Below are 20,246 nucleotides of genomic sequence, written 5' to 3' on the forward strand. Positions count from 1 at the left end.
CCCGCCCCCTCTGCCACACCTTCTTTCAGTCATTGGCATCCCGCCCCCTCTGCCGGCGAAACCAGGAAGTTGCGTCAGAAGGGGGCGGGATTCTACGCAGATGTATGGTTGGTGGTGGTGTAGGTGTAAGTCGTTAAATTTGAATTGGTGCTGCTACTGTAATGCCGCCGGTGATTTCTCAAGGATAAGTTGAAAGGTAGGACGAGGTGGAAGAGAGATGTTAGCACGGCTTTGTGCGAGTTGTAGGATGTCTTCTGCCTCGGGTTTCCTTTCTCGTCGCGTTTGGAGATGTTGACAATATGTCGAGTCAGCTTTGGCCTCGTCAGCGGGGACGGTGTAAAAGCCAGATCTGCGGTTTTTACACCGTCCCCTCGTCAGCGTCCCTGTATTGGGGTTATTTGGACGCCCCCAATGGAGGAAGGGCGCAGGTCCTATCTTTGGAAATCCCTCGTATGTCTAGTGAAGGGCTTCGAGATTCGTGAGCCTTCAAAGCGTCTCCTACGCTCCTGCAATTGCACTCAAGTTTATCTATGTGTGCATGGACTTGCACATGCACTGTATATTCCCACACTTAACTGACTTTGAATCCGTAAATGCAAAACCTTTCTATGACCTATAGCTTTATTGTATTGTTGCTGCAGTTTTGTAGAGGAGTGTGGTAGCCGTGTTAGTCCACTCTTAAGGTTATCAATAGAAATCAAACAAAATAAAACATGGAAAAGAAAATATGATACCTTTTTTATTGGACATAACTTAATACATTTCTTAATACATCTACTTAAGATGCAGTTTTGTAAAAATGTATATTTTAACCACGTTGAATATAATCTTATAAAGCATGTTCTCTGTGTGAAGCACGTTCTATATGTGGAAATGGCTTTTGTAAAATTGTGTGGATGTGTATGTATCTGTAAATGGCCAACAGAAGCATGTGTACTATTAAGAGGTCTGTATTTGAGTGGAGCTGTTATAAAATAGGTCTATGGTCGTATTAGAGTAACATAGTAGATGACGGCAGAAAAAGACCTACATGGCCCATCCAGTCTGCCCAACAAGACAAACTCATATGTGCTACTTTTTGTGTATACCTTACCTTGATTTGTATCTGCCTTTTTTAGGGCACAGACCTGTAGAAGTCTTGCCCAGCACTAGCCCCGCCTCCCCCCACCGGCGCTGCCACCCAATCTCGGCTAAGCTTCTGAGGATCCATTCCTTCTGAACAGGATTCCTTTATGTTTATCCCACACATGTTTGAATTCTGTTACTGTTTTCATCTCCACCACCTCCCATGGGAGGACATTCCAAGTATCCACCACTCTCTCTGTGAAAAAAATACTTCCTGACATTTTTCTTGAGTCTGTCCCCTTCCATCTCATTTCATGTCCTCTAGTTCTACCGCCTTCCCATCTACGGAAAAGGTTCATTTGCGGATTAATACCTTTCATATATTTTAACGTCTGTATCATATCACCCCTATTTCTCCTTCCCTGTCCTGCACATTTCTTGAATCGGATATAACTTACCCCTCTCCCTGTTTACTAAGCCATGCGGCAATGCCGATAGAGCCCGGCTTAGTAAACGAGGGGGGGGGGGGGGGGTTTGTGTGAGAGCATTAGTGCCCTGCTAGGGATTATTGTGGGAACGTCTTGTATAAGGCAGCTAAACACAACTTGTCTTTAAAAAAAATTTTAAAACGTGTATTTTATAAATTTTACTTTTTACAATTCACTTAACAATGAGCAAAAATTCAAACATACTTTAACCCACACACAAAAGAGGGCCAAACCGGGGGAGGGGGGGGAATATTAACACATATTTAGCATAGACTACAGGACAGTTAGTCTTATAACATTATGTTCTCTGAGGTACAAAATCCTTAAGGAATATAAGTTGCATTACTGGACAAAATATTCTGAAGTTGTCTAGGGTCAAAAAACAAATAAGATTTACCCTCAAGGAATACAAAATTCCTCAAGGAATTTTAATATATAACTTGCTCCAAGAGCCAAGACTTTTAATATATAACTATTAACTATTAACCACTACTCCATCCTCATCCTCCTGGATCTATCCGCCGCTTTTGACACTGTCAATCATGACTTACTTCTTGCCACACTGTCCTCATTTGGGTTCCAGGGCTCTGTCCTCTCCTGGTTCTCCTCCTATCTCTCCCACCGCACCTTCAAAGTTCACTCTCATGGATCTTCCTCCACCCCCATCCCCTTATCTGTTGGTGTTCCCCAGGGATCGGTCCTTGGACCCCTTCTCTTCTCAATCTACACCTCTTCCCTGGGCTCCCTGATCTCATCTCATGGTTTCCAGTATCATCTCTATGCTGATGACACCCAACTGTATCTCTCCACACCAGACATCACCGCGGAGACCCAGGCAAAGGTATCGGCCTGCTTATCCGACATTGCTGCCTGGATGTCCAACCGCCACCTGAAACTGAACATGTCCAAGACCGAGCTTATCGTCTTTCCACCAAAACCCACTTCTCCTCTTCCTCCACTTTCTATCTCAGTTGATAACACCCTCATCCTCCCCGTCTCATCTGCCCGCAACCTCGGAGTCATCTTTGACTCCTCTCTTTCCTTCTCTGCGCATATCCAGCAGATAGCCAAGACCTGTCGCTTCTTCCTCTTTAACATCAGCAAAATTCGCCCTTTCCTCTCTGAACACACCACCCGAACTCTCGTCCACGCTCTCATTACCTCTCGCCTGGACTACTGCAACTTGTTGGATTATTTGTAGTAAATAATTAGCAGATTTTAGTACACACAGCTTCAGCTTTAGAAATGTTAATTTCTTTCTTCATCTCTCTCTCATTCACCCCTGAATAATTCACTGCTGAGTCACTTTAAAGTTGAAGTAACAAAACATCTGTTTACTCACAGTTTGTAGTTAGATTATAATCAGACAGGCTTATATATACATATTACTATACATTTGTATTATCAGCTCCTTCCATGTGCTTAGATGGTAATGGATGCTCACACCACCATAGATCCTCTCAGGTTAGGAGAGATCATGAGCTCCATGTGCTCCATGTGCTGCATGTGCTGTGTCTGCTGTGTCTAACCCCCACAGGAAGTTGCATAGCTGTGTGACCTCTCTAAGTAATTCACATCAGAGGTCACAGAGTAATCACAGAGAAATAATAGGTGACAGGCAATGCATGTAAAAATACAATACATTCCAACAAACCCCTTCTCATGCATAACTGTCATGCAATTATTTATTCATACAAAGTCCAAGCTTTATACGCAGATTCACAAAATGTTCTCTGGGTAACGGTTTGGTCATGATGTCAGCTGTCATCTCACTGGTGTGACAATAGTGTAGACTGATGACCCCTTCTTTCGCCAACTCTCGCACGTTGTGGTATTTCGTTGCGATGTGCTTGGTGCGTGACTGAACCTTGTCATTCTGTGACAGTCGGATGCAGCTCTGATTATCTTCCATTATCTGGATTGGTCTCTTTTCAGCTATTCCGAAATCCAGCATAAGTTTTTTCAATCCACATCAGTTCTCTGCACGCTTCCGATACGGCCACATATTCAGCTTCTGTAGAAGACAGACTCACAATACTTTGTTTATGACTGGCCCATGAAATTTGTACATTTCCATACATAAACACATATCCACTTGTGGATTTATAATCAGAATGATCCCCTGCCCAATCTGAATCACAGTAACATATTAGTTTTGGATTACTATTGGCTGAAATCTTTAATTTACAATCAATGGTACCCTTTAAATACCTTACCATCCTTTTAACTGCAGTCCAATCTGATTTGGTAGGTGAGCTGACCCTTCTGCTCAAAATTCCTACTGCATTTGCTATATCAGCCCTGTATGTGGTAGCTAGATATAAAAGCTTACCTATGGCTGATCTATATTGGATGTTATCTGGTAAAGGTTCTCTTACTGTTTCATCCTTCAGAAAATCAGTGATCATGGGAGTGCTTACAACTTGGGCATCTTGCATACCTAAACTTTCAATAAGCTCATTTATTTTCTGCTTCTGGCTTAGAAGATAAGAACCATCATTTTGTTTCTCAATTTCTATACCAAGATAGTATGACACATTACCCAGTTCTTTTATCTCAACATTGAGGTTTAAACACTTTACAATGTCCTTGTACTCTTGCTCACTTTTGTTTGCAATGAGCAGATCATCAACAAAAGCAAAAATGTATGCATATTGTCCATTTGTGCACCTAGTGTACAAGCATTTATCTGCTTCACCTTGCTTAAATCCTAAATTTGTCAATATTTCATGCAATTTTTCATTCCAACATTTTGCACCTTGCTTTAATCCATAAAGACCTTTGTTTAATTTACACACTAGCTGTCTTTGTTTTGTATTTATGAAACCTGTTGGCTGTTCCATGTACAAGTCTTCAATTATATCTCCGTGAAGAAATGCTGTTTTCACATCAATGTGGTTGACTTGCATGCCTTTTGAGACTGCAATGCTCAGAAGTGTTCTAATTGTCGTGTGTTTCACTACAGGTGCAAACACTTCATCAAAATCTTCTCCATATTTTTGAAGATATCCCTTTGCCACTAATCTTGCTTTATACCTTTCCACTTTTCCTTGTGCATTCCTTTTTAACTTGAATACCCATTTGCATCCTATAGCTTTCTTGCCAGGAGGTAATTTTGTAAGAATCCAAGTATTATTTTTATCCAATGCATCAATTTCTTCTTGTGCAGCTTTATGCCATTCAGCAGCTTCTTCTGCTGGCATTTTCTCAATCTCATCCCATGTTAAGGGCTCTTGAGCTTCTGCTGACTTTGTTAGGTAAGACAGTCTTGGGGGTGGAACACCTTTGTTTTCCCTGGATGAGCGTCTGACAACAGGTTGGTCTGACCTTTCCGCATCCTCTAAATCTGAGAGTTCTTCTCCAATTGATTCCCCTTCTCCAACTGTACTGTCTTCTTCATGATCCTTTCTGTGTCTGTTTCCTCTGCCTGTTCCTCGTTAGATACAGATGAGTTGCTTTCAGACATCTGCCTTGGTATGGCATTTATATACACTGGCATGTCTATTATGGTTCTAGTTTCATATTCTGGATGATAAGGCTCATCTGGGATAATCCAGCCTTTATCAACCCTTTTGTTTTCATCAAAATATGTAACATGTCTTATGCCAACAATGCCAGTTTTCAGATTCAAAATTCTATATCCTTTGTGTCCTGGAGTATAGCCAACTAAAATGCCCCTTTCTGTTGTGGAATCCAGCTTATGCCTTCTTTGCTTTGGTACATGAGCATATGCTGTACTTCCAAATGTTCTTATGTGTGACAGGTTTGGCTTCCTACCATGCCATGTCTCATGTGGTGTGCGCTCAGCGCCTTTAGTTGGCATTCTGTTTTGTAGGTACACTGCTGTGAGAATGGCTTCCCCCCATAGTCTTTTAGGGAGATTGCTATCTGACAGCATACATCTGGTCATTTCCACAAGTGACCTAAATTTTCTCTCTGCAACAGAATTTTGCTCTGGTGTATAAGCTACTGTTGTGATATGCTGAATGCCTTTTTGTTCTAGAAATGTGCACATGCTTTGTGAAGTGAACTCACCACCATTGTCGGTCTGAAGAACCTTTGGTTTTCTTTCAAATTTATTGCTCACCATGGCTACGTATTTCTTCAGCATGTCTGTGACTTGACTTTTCTCTTTCAGCAAATAGGCCACACAATATCTAGAGAAATCATCCAAGAATATTAGCACAAATCTGTTATTTCCCAATGATGGGATATTAAACGGTCCACATAAGTCACTGTGTATTAAGTCCAGCACTTATTACTCCTATTTCCTGTGTATGCAGGAAATGAGGGTCTCACACCTTTTTGAGTAACACAGTCTATGCATTTCTCCATTTTACCAGCATCTGCACTTATCTGAATGCCGGTGGCCAGTTGCTTACTGTAAAGATCCTGGATCACCTTACAATCACGATGTCCCAGGCGGCGGTGCCAGATTTCCAGACTACATTTACCATCATTCTTCCTTACTTGCGCCATATGTGAGGCTTCACCTGAAATGTTCAGCTTATAAACATCATTATGCATAAAAGCTTCAGCATACACTTCATCATTTTTAGAGATTGTGCACTTACTGTTTTCAAAATGAATCGCAAATCCCTTCTTATCTAATGTAGATACACTAAGCATATTACAAACTGCTTGGGGAATATACAAGACATCACTTACAGGAATTTCTTTAACTTCATTAGACACTTTGCATTTTAAGAATCCAATCCCTTTTGCTTGGATCTTAGCAGTCCCTGCGTTTGCAGTTTTAAGAATACCTTCCTCTGGACACATTTCCTGAAAGAAATCTTTACAATTGGTTAAATGGCATGTGCTCCCTGAATCCAAAATCCAAGTACTTTCATTTGAATTATTATTTACCATAGTCAAAGATTTTTCTGCCATTAGAAAGCCCTTGTGTTTATCTTTGTCCTTCATACATTTCCTGGTTTGAAAATTCTTTAGTTCCATTGGCTTAGGTGAGCTAGAGGGAGTGTTTTGTGTTTCCTTACACCATTTAGATACATGTCCCTCCTTTCCACATAAGTAGCAAATCAGCTTGCCCTTGGGTGGAGTTTTCCCATAGCTCCGCCTTCCTCTGTTCTTTGCCAAGAAATTTGTTTCATTTCTCTCTGACTTGCTTTGAGAACACATCTCCTCAGAATCATTTATTATGCATTCCTGCCTTAGTTTTGATGTTGCCTGTTCAAAAGATTGCCCTTCAATGGCCTCATTTACAGACCTAAAAACATCAAACTTCTTTGATAGTGAGGTAAAAAGAAATGCTCTTTTCAATGCATCACACATGGGAATTCCAGAAAGTTCTAGCTTTTGAAATGAAGACATAAGATGCATAATGTGATCATTACATTTACTTTTATCCCTTAATTTGGTTTCATTCAACTCTGCTAACCAAATTGGTTGCTGCTTTGCATATGTAGTTGCATACATAGTTCTCAGTTTATATATAATGTCCTTTGGTGTATCTTTTCCCTCCACTAATATGGCTTGTTTCTCTGAGAGAGCTTCCAAAAGCATGCACTTCACATAATAGTTTGCATTGTCCCATTCAGCCATATTTTCAGCTGTTCTGTCTTGGTCTAAGCATATATCTAATCTTTTTGCTCGAAGGAAACATATGAATCTTAATTCCCACTGCTGATAATTAAACTCAGTTAATCTAGGCACCTTGAGAGAATAGAACAATGGTGAATTTCTTCCCTCAGCCATTTTCTTAGCCTTCTGTCTGCTGTGTGGGGGGAGAGAGAGACAGACTGAATCTTTCCTTTAAAACTTAAGAGAAAAATGTGGCCTTTTTTTCTGCCTGGTAATATTTCTCTTCTTTTTCAATTCCTGGACTCTGGGCCCATAACCCTTTTGTTGGATTATTTGTAGTAAATAATTAGCAGATTTTAGTACACACAGCTTCAGCTTTAGAAATGTTAATTTCTTTCTTCATCTCTCTCTCATTCACCCCTGAATAATTCACTGCTGAGTCACTTTAAAGTTGAAGTAACAAAACATCTGTTTACTCACAGTTTGTAGTTAGATTATAATCAGACAGGCTTATATATACATATTACTATACATTTGTATTATCAGCTCCTTCCATGTGCTTAGATGGTAATGGATGCTCACACCACCATAGATCCTCTCAGGTTAGGAGAGATCATGAGCTCCATGTGCTCCATGTGCTGCATGTGCTGTGTCTGCTGTGTCTAACCCCCACAGGAAGTTGCATAGCTGTGTGACCTCTCTAAGTAATTCACATCAGAGGTCACAGAGTAATCACAGAGAAATAATAGGTGACAGGCAATGCATGTAAAAATACAATACATTCCAACACAACTTACTCCTCACCGGCCTCCCACTTAGCCATCTATCCCCCCTTCAGTCTGTTCAGAACTCTGCTGCACGTCTCATATTCCGCCAGAACCGATATACTCATATCACCCCTCTCCTCAGGTCACTTCACTGGCTTCCGATCAGATACCGCATTCAATTCAAGCTTCTCCTTCTTACCTACAAATGCACTCAGTCTGCTGCCCCTCACTACCTCTCTACCCTCATCTCCCCTTACGTTCCCGCCCGTAACCTCCGTTCACAGGATAAATCCCTCCTCTCAGTACCCTTCTCCACCACCGCCAACTCCAGGCTCCGCTCATTCTGCCTCGCCTCACCCTATGCTTGGAACAACCTTCCTGAACCCTTACGCCAAGCCCCCTCCCTGCCCATCTTCAAGTCTTTGCTTAAAGCCCACCTCTTCAATGCTGCGTTCGGCACCTAACCCTTACCGTTCAGTGAATCCAGACTGCCCCAATTTGACTGCCCCTATCGGACCGACCGTTCACTTGTCTATTAGATTGTAAGCTCTTTGAGCAGGGACTGTCTCTCTTTGTTAAATTGTACAGCGCTGCGTAACCCTAGTAGCGCTCTAGAAATGTTAAGTAGTAGTAGTAGTAACTAGCTCCAAGAGCTGAGACAATCTGAAATTCTCGTCGCCTCTTTTTTTTTTTTTTCTTACATTTGTACCCTGCGCTTTCCCACTCATGGCAGGCTGCGTAGAACGTGATAAATCAGGAAACATACATATACTAGACCCCCCAAAAAGTTTTTGATGATTAAAGTATAAACACATTATCAGGTTCCAGTCAGGTGGCACACATAACTACTAATCTAGTTCTTCGTTTGATAACTGTTTTTTTAGAGTCTTCTCTGGAAGTCAAGTCCATAGTCCTTGTATCTCTTTCTTGGTCTTTAACACGTTTTCCAGTTAGAGAAATGTATGTTGCTCTAACCAAAGAAGGTAATACTTCAGAAGGAATTCCCAAAACCGCTATAAAGTACTTGCAAGCCATATCTATACTGAACTGTTAATGATCAGTTCAGTAAGAGGAAGGGACCCAAAGCAGTCCAAAACAAGTAAAGTCAGAAATAATACAGTTTATACCTACTGGATTTCCAGTTAACTAAGCAATATTTATAACTAGGACCTATTTCTATTGTATTTTTGCTGTTTGAATTTAATATCATTTTCCCATCTTTTCCAGGATGGCCTGTGGAATGCTGGAAGGGATGGATTAGGATAAATGTCCCTGGAACGTTACAAAAAACAAACAAACAACTGTGTTGGCCTTTCTCAGATGAGTGCATCCCTTGATGTGTGGACTGTCAACATCCATACAGTGAACTTGGCCCACGAGCAAGTGCAGCAATTATGTAGGGAAAAGGTGGGGGAGAAGCATGGTGAAAAGATCAACAGTGTGAAAGTGGTGGCATTGGTGACAGGTATTTTTGTCTGTCCAATGCAGTCAGACGTGGACAATGTTTTTTATTTTATATTTATGCAGAAAAATGTAAAAGATATATAAACTATCATAAATTAAATTATACATAATAAAGAAAAATACTTTAATAGCCCACAATAGGAGGAAGACAGAACATTGAAAAGAAATAAGTAACTAAATAACAAAGAAGTAGCAAAAATGCAACTATGTTCCAGGAGCATTTAGACATAACAGCAGATACAGCTGCAGCTCCAAAAGCCCTCTTACTATTAATAAAGGTGCCTGTGGAGATGTGAACAAAATATTCTTCACAAAACAGTATTTTATGAGATATTTGCATGGAAATTGAACATTGGATTTTTGACTTGTTTAAAGGATGGTAGGAGACTTTGTATAAGTAAGACAACAAGTTACAGATTCATATGGCACATCTGTCACTAGCACAGTGATATGCTGGCTCTCTAGCTAGAGCCCTCACCATACAGCTTTACTGGCTTGTAGTTAGCCTTGGTTTGCTGTAGCTGGTATAATCTACCCAAGTTACGTGTAGCCAGCTGAAATGGACAGAGCGCTTGCCTGCTTGAAAATGGTATTTTGAGTGTGTAAATTTCTGACTTGGTTCTTTTTTTTGTTTAGAACTCACTTCTTCAACAAAGTCATGAAAGAGGCATATATTTCTGATAATGACAGCTTTCTACTAAAGGTCTAGAAACAGTGGTGTTCGTTTTTTTATTTTTCTTTTCTTGTTGCTAGATGTCCCTCAGTTTTACACCTTTGAACTGTTCTGAATTTTATAAGAACTTGAAATTCTAGGACCTTATATACCACAGCTTTTACACACTACTTTCACGAAAGAACCACTGTTCCACAACCCTCTTGATTTCAATTACGCCTCTTATTACGAAGCCCTTAATGTAAAAAGTCTGTTCTAATGCAACAGCTTTCCCTAGAGCTTGAGACTTCATTGTTCAGACCTTTTCCCTGGACAAAACTTCTCTTCAACCTAAATTTGTCTTTGTTTTTTTAGTTTTTCTCTCATGTTATAACTTGGAGGAACATGGCAACTATCTAATACTATCTCTCTGAACCTGGGTTTCACAGGTTTCATCTGCCGTCGACAAAACATAGTAGATGATGGCAGATAGTTATCTACTGTGCTACTCTTTTGCCTATGGGGGATTCCACTGTCAGATCTGAATAGAAATGGCCCAGTGCCTGGTTAAACTGTTGGGGTTTGGTATAGCGGCTCTGTGTTTGGAACTCCTGTCCAGCAGGGCCGTTTAGGTTTGGGTGTGCTATAAGAGCAATGAACACAGGTCCATGAAGGAAGGGAAGACCCCATTACAAGTACTCTGGTGCTGAAGGTGTATCTTGGAGAAGATACTCCCCAACAATAGCCCACTGCCAGAAAAAAAAAAAGGAATAAAGACAAAAACAACTAGATGAATGAGGGCAATTACAACTGGATTTTCTCATGTATTTCATCTGTAAGGTAATCTGTACATATGATGATGAATTGTTGTTGTTGCTTAAAATGAGAGAATTGCAGCTGTTGATGGAGATGCCAAGGATGGCTGATCCCAAAGAAATAAATTCACCACATTAATGAGTGAAGACCAATGACCAAGGTTTTCCAGCAGTGCATCTGGAGTATAAATTTTGAAGGATCTGCCTAGTTTGCTTTCTAAATTCTGCTAAGATCCTAGAGCACAAGTTTGGGGACTCCTGGCACAGAGGATGTCTTGCTTTTCCCTCTCCCTCTTTGAATCATCTTTTTTTCCTCACTGTCCTTTCTTCCCCCAGGTCCAACATCCTTCCCTCCTATTGTCCAGTATTTCTCTGTCCTTTCCCACTCACGTCTGTCATCTCTGAACTCACATCTCACCCTCTTCTACCTTCAAACTAGTCTTTAGTGCTAAATCCATTCATATACGCTGACGACGTAACGATCTTCATCCCATTCAAACAAGATCTAAAAGAAATCTCCAACGAAATCAAGCAAAGCCTACACATCATGAATTCCTGGGCAGATGCATTTCAGTTGAAACTCAATGCAGAAAAAACCCAATGCCTAGTACTCACCTCACAATACAACAAGAACAAATTTACCACCATCAACACACCTAAACTAAATCTACCAGTCTCGGACACCCTAAAAATTCTTGGAGTCACTATTGATCGACACCTGACACTTGAGAACCATGCGAAAAACATAACTAAAAAGATGTTTCACTCAATGTGGAAACTAAAAAGAATCAAACCATACTTTCCAAGGACTGTCTTCCGCAATCTGGTACAATCACTAGTACTCAGTCATCTGGACTACTGCAATTCACTTTACGCTGGTTGCAAAGAACAAATACTTAAAAAACTCCAGACTGCCCAGAACACGGCAGCCAGACTAATATTCGGCAAACCAAAATATGAAAGCGCGAAACCTTTACGTGAAAAACTACACTGGCTCCCACTTAAAGAACGGATCACATTCAAGCTTTGCACCCTAGTCCATAAAATCATTCATGGCGAGCCCCAGCTTACATGTCGGACCTAATAGACCTACCACCCAGGAACGCAAAGAAATCTTCTCGTACATTCCTCAATCTTCATCCCCCTAAGTGCAAAGGCCTGAAATACAAACTAATGCACTCATCTACCTTCTCCTACATGAGTACGCAGTTCTGGAACGCGTTGCCACGTCACCTGAAAACGGTCTATGAATTGACCAACTTCCGTAAAGCATTAAAAACTTATCTCTTTGACAAGATTATATCACAATGAGCAACACATGTAACTGTACAACCCTTAATACATCCAGCATTACCTTATAATGCCTTTTGCTCTTATACTATCATGTATTTCATCTTCATGTAACCCAAAACACTCTGTAAAACCAAATGTATACTCTCTTCTATTTCAGTATCCATGACGAATTGTAAGCCACATTGAGCCTGCAAAGAGGTGGGATAATGTGGGATACAAATGTAACAAATAAATAAATAAATAAAGATCACTGGCAGTAGCAGTGATTCACACACACTGCCTGCAACCAGTCTTGGAGTCTTCTTTTTGCCACATCCCAACCCCTGGGAGCAGGACGTTGTATCAGAGGTTATGAAATGCAGCATAGGGATGGCTCCGGTACTGGCTGCAGGCAGTGTGTGAAGTACTGCTGTTGCCAGTGGCCGCTAGTGCTAAACACAAGTTTAAAGATAGGACAGGGCTATTGTATGTGAGAGAGATGCTGGACAGTGGGAGGAAAGGGAGAGGGAAATATATTGGATCCAGAGCTGAAGAGTAGGGAGGGAGATGAGAGAGAAGGAGCAATGTTGAACCATAAGGATTGGGGTGGTGGGGGAAGTGATGCTGAATTGTGGGGGAAGGGAGTAAGAATTCCCTCTCTCTCCTCACTGATTGGTTTTCAGTCTCACTTTTTAAGATGAGCCACCTTTGCAGAAGAGAACTTTGAGCAGCAAAAACCTACAATCCCAGATAATATGAGTAAGCTGGAGCTACCTATCTGTTCCTCCTCCCATTGCCCCCAGCCCTAGTGATTTGATTAAAAAAAAAATCATAGTGAATTTATTCAGGGCTGCGTTTAAGGTACTGGCAGAGAGCAATGGGGAGGTGAGATCTCTCCCCAAGAGATCATAGAGTAAGGTTTTAATGCAACTGAATCAGGCTTTTATTTGGCCCAAGTATTTAGTGCCTTCAACATCTGGTTGCCTATTCCTAAATCCAGTCCTGAAATTACTATGTATTTATAATTGGTCTACATGAATTACATATGCACAGCATTTTCAGGGACTATCAACATACCTAGATATTTATATTCAAAGAGCCCTTTCTCCGAAGAGGCTGATAAACACAGAGATGCGAGGTAGAATCCCCCCTGTACCTTTCTTTGTGAGCAACCCACCAGCAGCAGACTTTACCCTTTTCAGATCCTGGAGAATGTGAAAATCGATCAATTAGCTGCTAGGCTGTATTGGCCCAGCCCAGTCCACACCTAACACAGTCTGTGCTGGAAAGGGAGGATTGCAACACCGGCTCATATACTGAACTAGAAAACAGTGATGTGTTCCCCCTCTTCCACCCAGCTCACTGGCATTCTTACCTTTTTTAAAGCAGCTGTTTTATATTGAGCCTGTGTCTCTGCACTGCTGCAGCCTTGCACGCAGCTCAACAGAGCAAAACTCTGGTCTTCATTCTCTGGACATCATCTCTTCTGCTACACAGTAACTTGATACCATGCCCTAAGCAAACAGCACAAACTTTTCATGACTGCTGCAGGATATGCAGGTATTAGAAAAAAATACTCCATGTCCCTGCCCCTGCAGACACAAAACATCTATGAACTTGTTCCCACCTCACTAAACAGCACTATTTAGCAAAACCAATCAGCATGTTATTCACAAGAACTTTGCTTATACTTTTTGCCAGTGACAACACTACATCGCATCCCCACTTCCCATGTGCAGAGACCGTAGGGGATGAGCAGAAACACAGAGATGAGCCTTGCAGACAACTCTGCTTCACACAGCTCTTAACAGGACAATTGGCCAATGTCCGTGCCGGGCTCTGCTGAGCACTGCTGCTGAAACAAGATTTCACAGGGAACCCCCCCTCCCCCTTACACTGTGCAAGTTACACCAATATGGGCACCATTCATGGTTAAAGAGAAACCCCTGCCTAGCAATAAGTAAACAGGCATCATGGTTCTTGTCTACTGCCATCTACTCCTCCCTCCTGACAGATATAGCAATTTTTCCAGAAATGTCTGCTCTCTTGTTTGAAGGCATTCTCTCACACTTTGCGACCCTTCTCTCTCTCTCTCTCTCATCAGAGTCTCTGCGCCAGTGAACCGGTCCTCATCATTGCTTTCATGAAAGGTGGGTCTAACAGAAGAAAAGCCAAGTGACCCCATCACTAAGAATAAATCAGAGCACACCTTTCTGAATACCCCTGCAGTGGAGGGCAATTCTCAGTCTAGGAAATTTATACTGCTTAATTATAAGGGCACATTCCTTTGAAAATTGTCTTCATATAATTGCTTCCTCTCTATATCTTACAACGAGCACCAAAGAAAAGCAAATATCTTTGCTGTGGGTCAAAGTTACATTTTTTCTAACCTACTCTTATATACTTGTTGGACTGCTAGTCTCTCCCTCCTCCAACTACTACCACCACTATGGAGAGGTAGGCCGCTGGGGGGTGGAGGGGGGCAGATAGCGGCCCACTGGACCACCAAGGCATTTTTGTGTGATGGGGGGAGTGGGAAGCTAGTGGTCCCACTGGAGCGCTAGGGCATTTTTGTACTTTGGGAGGGGAGGGGTGTTGAAGTCCACCGGACTTTCAGGTCTTGTGTTTGGGGGGGGGGGGGGGCGGGCTTAGGTTTGACAGGTCTGGGAGAAAATCCCGGACCTGTCAAACCTCTTCTGCTGTTTGACAGATCCAGGCTTTTGACAGCCCAGGCCTGTCAAACAACTTCTGTGGGAGGATTGTGCTTTGGGCGCATGCACAGGCACAGTCCTCCCACAGAAGTACCCCTATGATTAGAGCTAATAGCACACATAAATTTGCATGCTATTAGCTTTGATCATAGGGGCGTTATAGCCCTGTGCTGTTCTGGCACTATTTTCAGAGCACTGATCATCGACACATTAGAATATTGTGTACAGTTCAGGAGACCGCACCTTCAAAAAGATATAAACAGGATGGAGTCAGTTCAGAGGGTGGTTAATAAAATGATCAGTGGACTTTGTCATAAAGCATATGGGAACAGACAAAAGATCTCTATATGTATACTTTGGAAGACAGGTGGTGGAGCGGAGATATGAAAGAGACGTTTAAATACTTGTGTGGCGAAGGAATGGAATCCAAGATGGCGCTCTGACCACACGCACCTGAATTTGCTCTGGAAAGAAGGTGCGGGGTTTCTGCTTCTTGCGCGACCTTCGGCCCGTCGAATACGATGGGAAAGCGGAGGGGAAAGGTGAGGGAGGTCCCCTCAACTCCTGGAACCTGTTCGTCGATGAAACAGACAACGCTGCAGTTTCCGAAGACGCAAACAGGACCTCTGAGTGCTTCAACTCCCTCTGCAGCTATTGACGCGTTGACGTCGATGGAGAGCGGAGACGGGGTTTCTTTGAGCCCCGTGGAACGCACGGCACCACGGCAACCGGGGAGTGAGTTGTTTGCAGCAGCCTGTGCAGGAAAGGACACCGGAGGGGTGAAACCAGCGCTGTTAGAGGGGCAGACTGCAGCAGATACGAGCGGGACCCAGGACCGAGAGACTTCGGCTTTATTGGCCTTAAAGGTATTACCCCAGGAAATAGTTTCCAAACTTTCGCGTCGTGAGGCCCTGCCACACCCCCCTTTACCAACAAGTGGTATAACGAAACCGGCCGTTGTGACGCTTGAGTCACTATGGGACATGGTTTACAGCACTCACTCCTCTATGCAATGTATGATTAAAGAAAATACAGATGATATTAAAATTCTTTCAGAAGCCGTTCTGATGCAGGCACAGGTGACTGCGCAGCAGTCCTCTAAAATGGAAAAAGTGGAATCAAAGATTTCAGAAATGGGGACTTTAGAAGCAGCCTTGGTTAAGGACAATAATTTCCTTCATAAGCGTTTAGAATACCTGGAGAACCAGGCTAGAAGACTTAACTTAAGGTTCCTCAATTTCCCCAAGTCTCCTTTAATTCCTCCTTTGGAGATGGTGAGGAAATATATGATTGAGATTCTAGGGATGGATAAAGATTCACTGCCCCCCATTACGCGTACCCAATACATCTGGAACCCTAAAGGGAAGTTGGGAGAGATCCCCCTGCAACCAATGGGTGAAGCAATGAACCTTACTTCTTTCCTGGAAAGCTCGTTGGAAGTTATCACTCATAGGACTACTATGTTGGTCACCTTTGTGTTGGAGCCAGACCGGAATGCTGTTCTAAGACTTTCCTTAAGACATTTAGAAAGTCTGTTTATGGGTTCTAAAATCAGAATTTTTCCTGATCTCTCTAAGCCAACGCAGATGAGACGCAGGGCCTTTTTGGCGCTGCGCCCCAGAGTCGAGGCTGTAGGAGCAAATTTTGTATTACGTTTTCCTTGCATTTGTAATATACTGCTAGAGTCTAAACAGTATCAGTTTATGGATCCAAAGCAGCTTAATGATTTCCTAGATGCAAGAGTTGAAGTGAATGTTGTATGCCCTCCCTGAATAGCAGGCAGGAGTTAGACCTATAGAGGTAGCAAATGTGCTTTTTTTTTTTTTTTCTTTTTTCCTTTATATTGTATTTCTAAAGTTTTGGATCCAGTTTTTCTTTAATTGTGGACGAAAGATTTATATTCTTTAATAGTTTTCTTTTTCCTTTTGTAAATTTAATGTGGATTGCAATGTCTCATTATTTTGTGAGATTTTATAAAAACTGAATAAAGGTAATAAAAAAAAATAAATAAATAAATACCTATGTGGCACAAATGCACAGGAGGCAAGTCTTTCAATTGAAAGGAAGCTCTGGAATGAGGAGGGACTTGGATGAAGGTGAAAGAGGATAGACTCGGAAATAACCTGAGGAAATACTTCTTCATGGAAAGGATGGGGAATTTGTGGAATGGCTTCCCGGTGGAGGTGGTAAAGATGAAAACTGTACCTGAATTCAAGAAAGTTTGGGACATAGGCTCTCTACGGGAATGAAAGGGAGAGTAGATGACATGGATGGGCTAACTGGATAAGCCATATGGTCTTTATCTGCCTTTGTTTTTCTAGCTGCTTCTTTCTAGTTCTAAAGTATTTATTTATTTGTTTGTAGCATTTGTATCCCACATTTTCCCACCAATTTGCAGGCTCAATGTGGCTTACATTTGCCGTCATGGCGGTTGCCATTTCCGGGTAACAGAATTACAATGGTATTGCGTTAGGTGCAAACATATTTGTCGTAATAGCGGTTGCCATTTCCGGGTAACAGAATAAGAAATGGTAATGCGTTAAGGTGCAAACATACATGGTAACATACATGGAGCATAACATATATGAAGCAGATCATGGTGTGTGTATATATATATATATATATATATATATATATATACCATGTATGTACATACAAGGTAAAGAAGAATACATTTTGGTATAGCATTAAGGTTCCTGAGTATAGATTGTGTATAATGTTATTATGTAGTGTTTAAAGATGGATATTTATGGTATGCTTTCTTAAAAAGATCTGTTTTCAGTAGCCTTCGGAAGATGGTTAGGTCTTGTGTTGTTTTTATGGCCTTCGGTAGTGCGTTCCATAGCTGTGTGCAGATGTATGAGAAACAGGTCGCATATGTGGATTTATATTTTAGCCCTTTACAATTAGGATAGTGGAGATTGAGGAATGTGCGTGATGATCTTTTTGCGTTTCTGATAGGCAGATCTATAAGATCTGACATGTAGGTCGGGGCTTCCCCGTAGATGATTTTGTGGACCAGGGTGCAGACTTTGAACACAATTCGTTCTTTTAATGGGAGCCAGTGTAGTTTTTCTCTTAGAGGTTTGGCGCTTTCATATTTCGCTTTTCCAAATATGAGTCTGGCTGCTATGTTTTGCGCTGTTTGAAGCTTCTTAATGATTTGTTCTTTGCATCCAGCATAAATGGCGTTGCAGTAGTCTAGATGACTTAGCACCATTGATTGTACTAGGCCGCGGAATGCTTCCCTTGGGAAGAAAGGTTTGATTCTTTTAAGTTTCCACATTGAGTAGAACATTTTCTTCGCTGTGTTTTTCGCTTGGTCTTCAATTGTGAGATTTCGGTTAATTGTGACTCCCAACATTTTCAGGCTTTCTGAGACCGGAAGTGTGTAGTTTGGGGTGTTTATGGTATTGGTTTTGTTTGTGTTGTATTGTGAGGACAGGATGAGACATTGTGTTTTTTCTGTGTTTAGTTTTAGTTGGAATGTGTCAGCCCATGAGTTCATTATTTGGAGGCTGTGTGTGATTTCATTTGTGATTTCTGTTATGTCTTGTTTGAACGGTATGTATATCGTGACATCATCTGCATAGATGTATGGGTTGAGTCCTTGGTTGGATAGTGATTTGGCTAGAGGTGTCATCATTAAGTTAAAAAGTGTTGGTGAGAGCGGTGATCCTTGTGGTACTCCACATTCAGGTTTCCATAGTGTTGACCTTTTTGAGTTTGAAATTACTTGATAAGTTCTTGCTGTTAAGAAGTCTTTAAACCATCTGATCCCCTGATCCTGTGGAGCCACTTCTCTTGTCTGTTGACCTCCAACTCCCACTAATGCTTCTCTCATTCACCTACCAGGAGTTACTACTGTGTGTGTTCCCCACCCCTGTGGCAGCTCTTTGAAGAAGCAGACACTAATAGAGGCGGAGGAAGAAAGATGGTGGGGGGGGGGGGGGAGAAATGTAACAATAGGAGGGAAAAGACTGAACAGGTTGGGGATGAATAGAGGTAGAGGAGGAGAGAAACATAAGAACAGGAGGGAAAATGCAACAGGTTGGAGATGCATAAGGAGGGAGAAGCTGGGTTAGGGAGAGGTGTGGATACTGCCATAGCCTAGTAATAGTAAACAATTGCAGATAAAGACCAGCATGGTCAATCTACTCTGCCCAGAAAGGCAGTCGGAGTTGTACCTGCCTCTTCATAGATGTTATTCCTCTTTTGTCTTTAGGGTTGTAACTGGTTCTCAATGCAGTCTACCGTCCTCTATACTGTTTTTATTATTATATATTAAAAGTTTGAAAGCTATTTTACTGTGAGTGGAAGTGCTCTGTACCAGTTGTTCTCAAACCAGTCCTGAGGACCACAACCAGTTGGGTTTTCAGGATATTCATATTGAATATGCATGAGACAGTTTTGCATGCCTGTTGCCTCTATTATATGCAAATATCTCATGCATATTCATTACTTCACAATCAACCTGTTCTATCTTGTTTAAATAATGATGCATCTACAATACTGTTATAAAATCATTGTAATACATATTTCACAAATACCAATAAATCGTTATTCTATAACAAATCTTTATTCACAGAATATAAAACCTCTGCTAGTCGGTTGGTCACAGTGCCTACTATAGTAGTCTTTCAAAAAGGCAGTCTGTATTATGCTTGTAATCCAAAATAGTTTAAGTAACCTTTCCTTGAAATGAACGTCACTTATCTTATCTTCAATAGGCGTCAATCATCTTGTTGGAAAAATCTCTCTTATTCTAAATTCCGCTGAACATTCTTGAGTTGAAAATAGTTGCCAAACAAACTTCCACAGATGCAGAAGCGGATCTCCTCAGACACTGCTCAAGAACAGCATGCACAGTTTCCAATTGCTAATGGACTAATCTCCAAACCACACTATTAGTCTTGACATGACATCACGTTTTGCCTTATGGCATCTTGGAGACTATAATTATAACATGATAAAATAAAATCATACATATAAACCACACTAAAATAATCAGCCTACATTCTACTATACAAAAAGAATATACCAATTGAGTACCATACATAGCTGTGCAAACATTTCGCTCAGGTACTCCTGGAAAAAAAGTTCTTGTAATGGGGAGCCGTCAAACGCTCGGCTACCTCAGTGGCATCTGGCCCAAACAGCGGAAATGACGTGTTTATAAAACCTAAAAGAACCTACTCACACCTACTCAGTTTCCTTGTTAAGACCTCATGGTTCAACTGTGTTCCAATTAAAAATCATTCTCTGCTCCCTGCGAATCAACACCATTGATATGCCCTCGTGGTAATCTAATCTGCTGAAGCACTACAAAACATAGGTCTTCAACTCTGTCAAATTCGCTGCCAGTGTAACACGAGGAGTGCTTCACTGTGATTCAACGTAAGGTTACTAAGATGCTATGCTATTTGATGTTTAATTTGTTTTTTAGTTTGTCCCAAATACCAGTGATT

At 41.5% G+C, this 20,246-nt stretch overlaps 1 long non-coding RNA gene across 1 annotated transcript; it reads left to right on the plus strand.

Moving 5' to 3' along the window:
* The first annotated feature begins 91 nt into the window (after positions 1-91).
* Positions 92-9,154, plus strand: LOC115470134. Its single transcript, XR_003942128.1, has 2 exons — positions 92-196; positions 9,092-9,154. It is a non-coding gene; the product is annotated as an uncharacterized LOC115470134 (long non-coding RNA).
* Positions 9,155-20,246: the final 11,092 nt, after the last annotated feature.

Source organism: Microcaecilia unicolor, chromosome 5 (genome assembly GCF_901765095.1).
Source record: "Microcaecilia unicolor chromosome 5, aMicUni1.1, whole genome shotgun sequence".
Taxonomy (NCBI): Eukaryota; Metazoa; Chordata; class Amphibia; order Gymnophiona; family Siphonopidae; genus Microcaecilia; species Microcaecilia unicolor.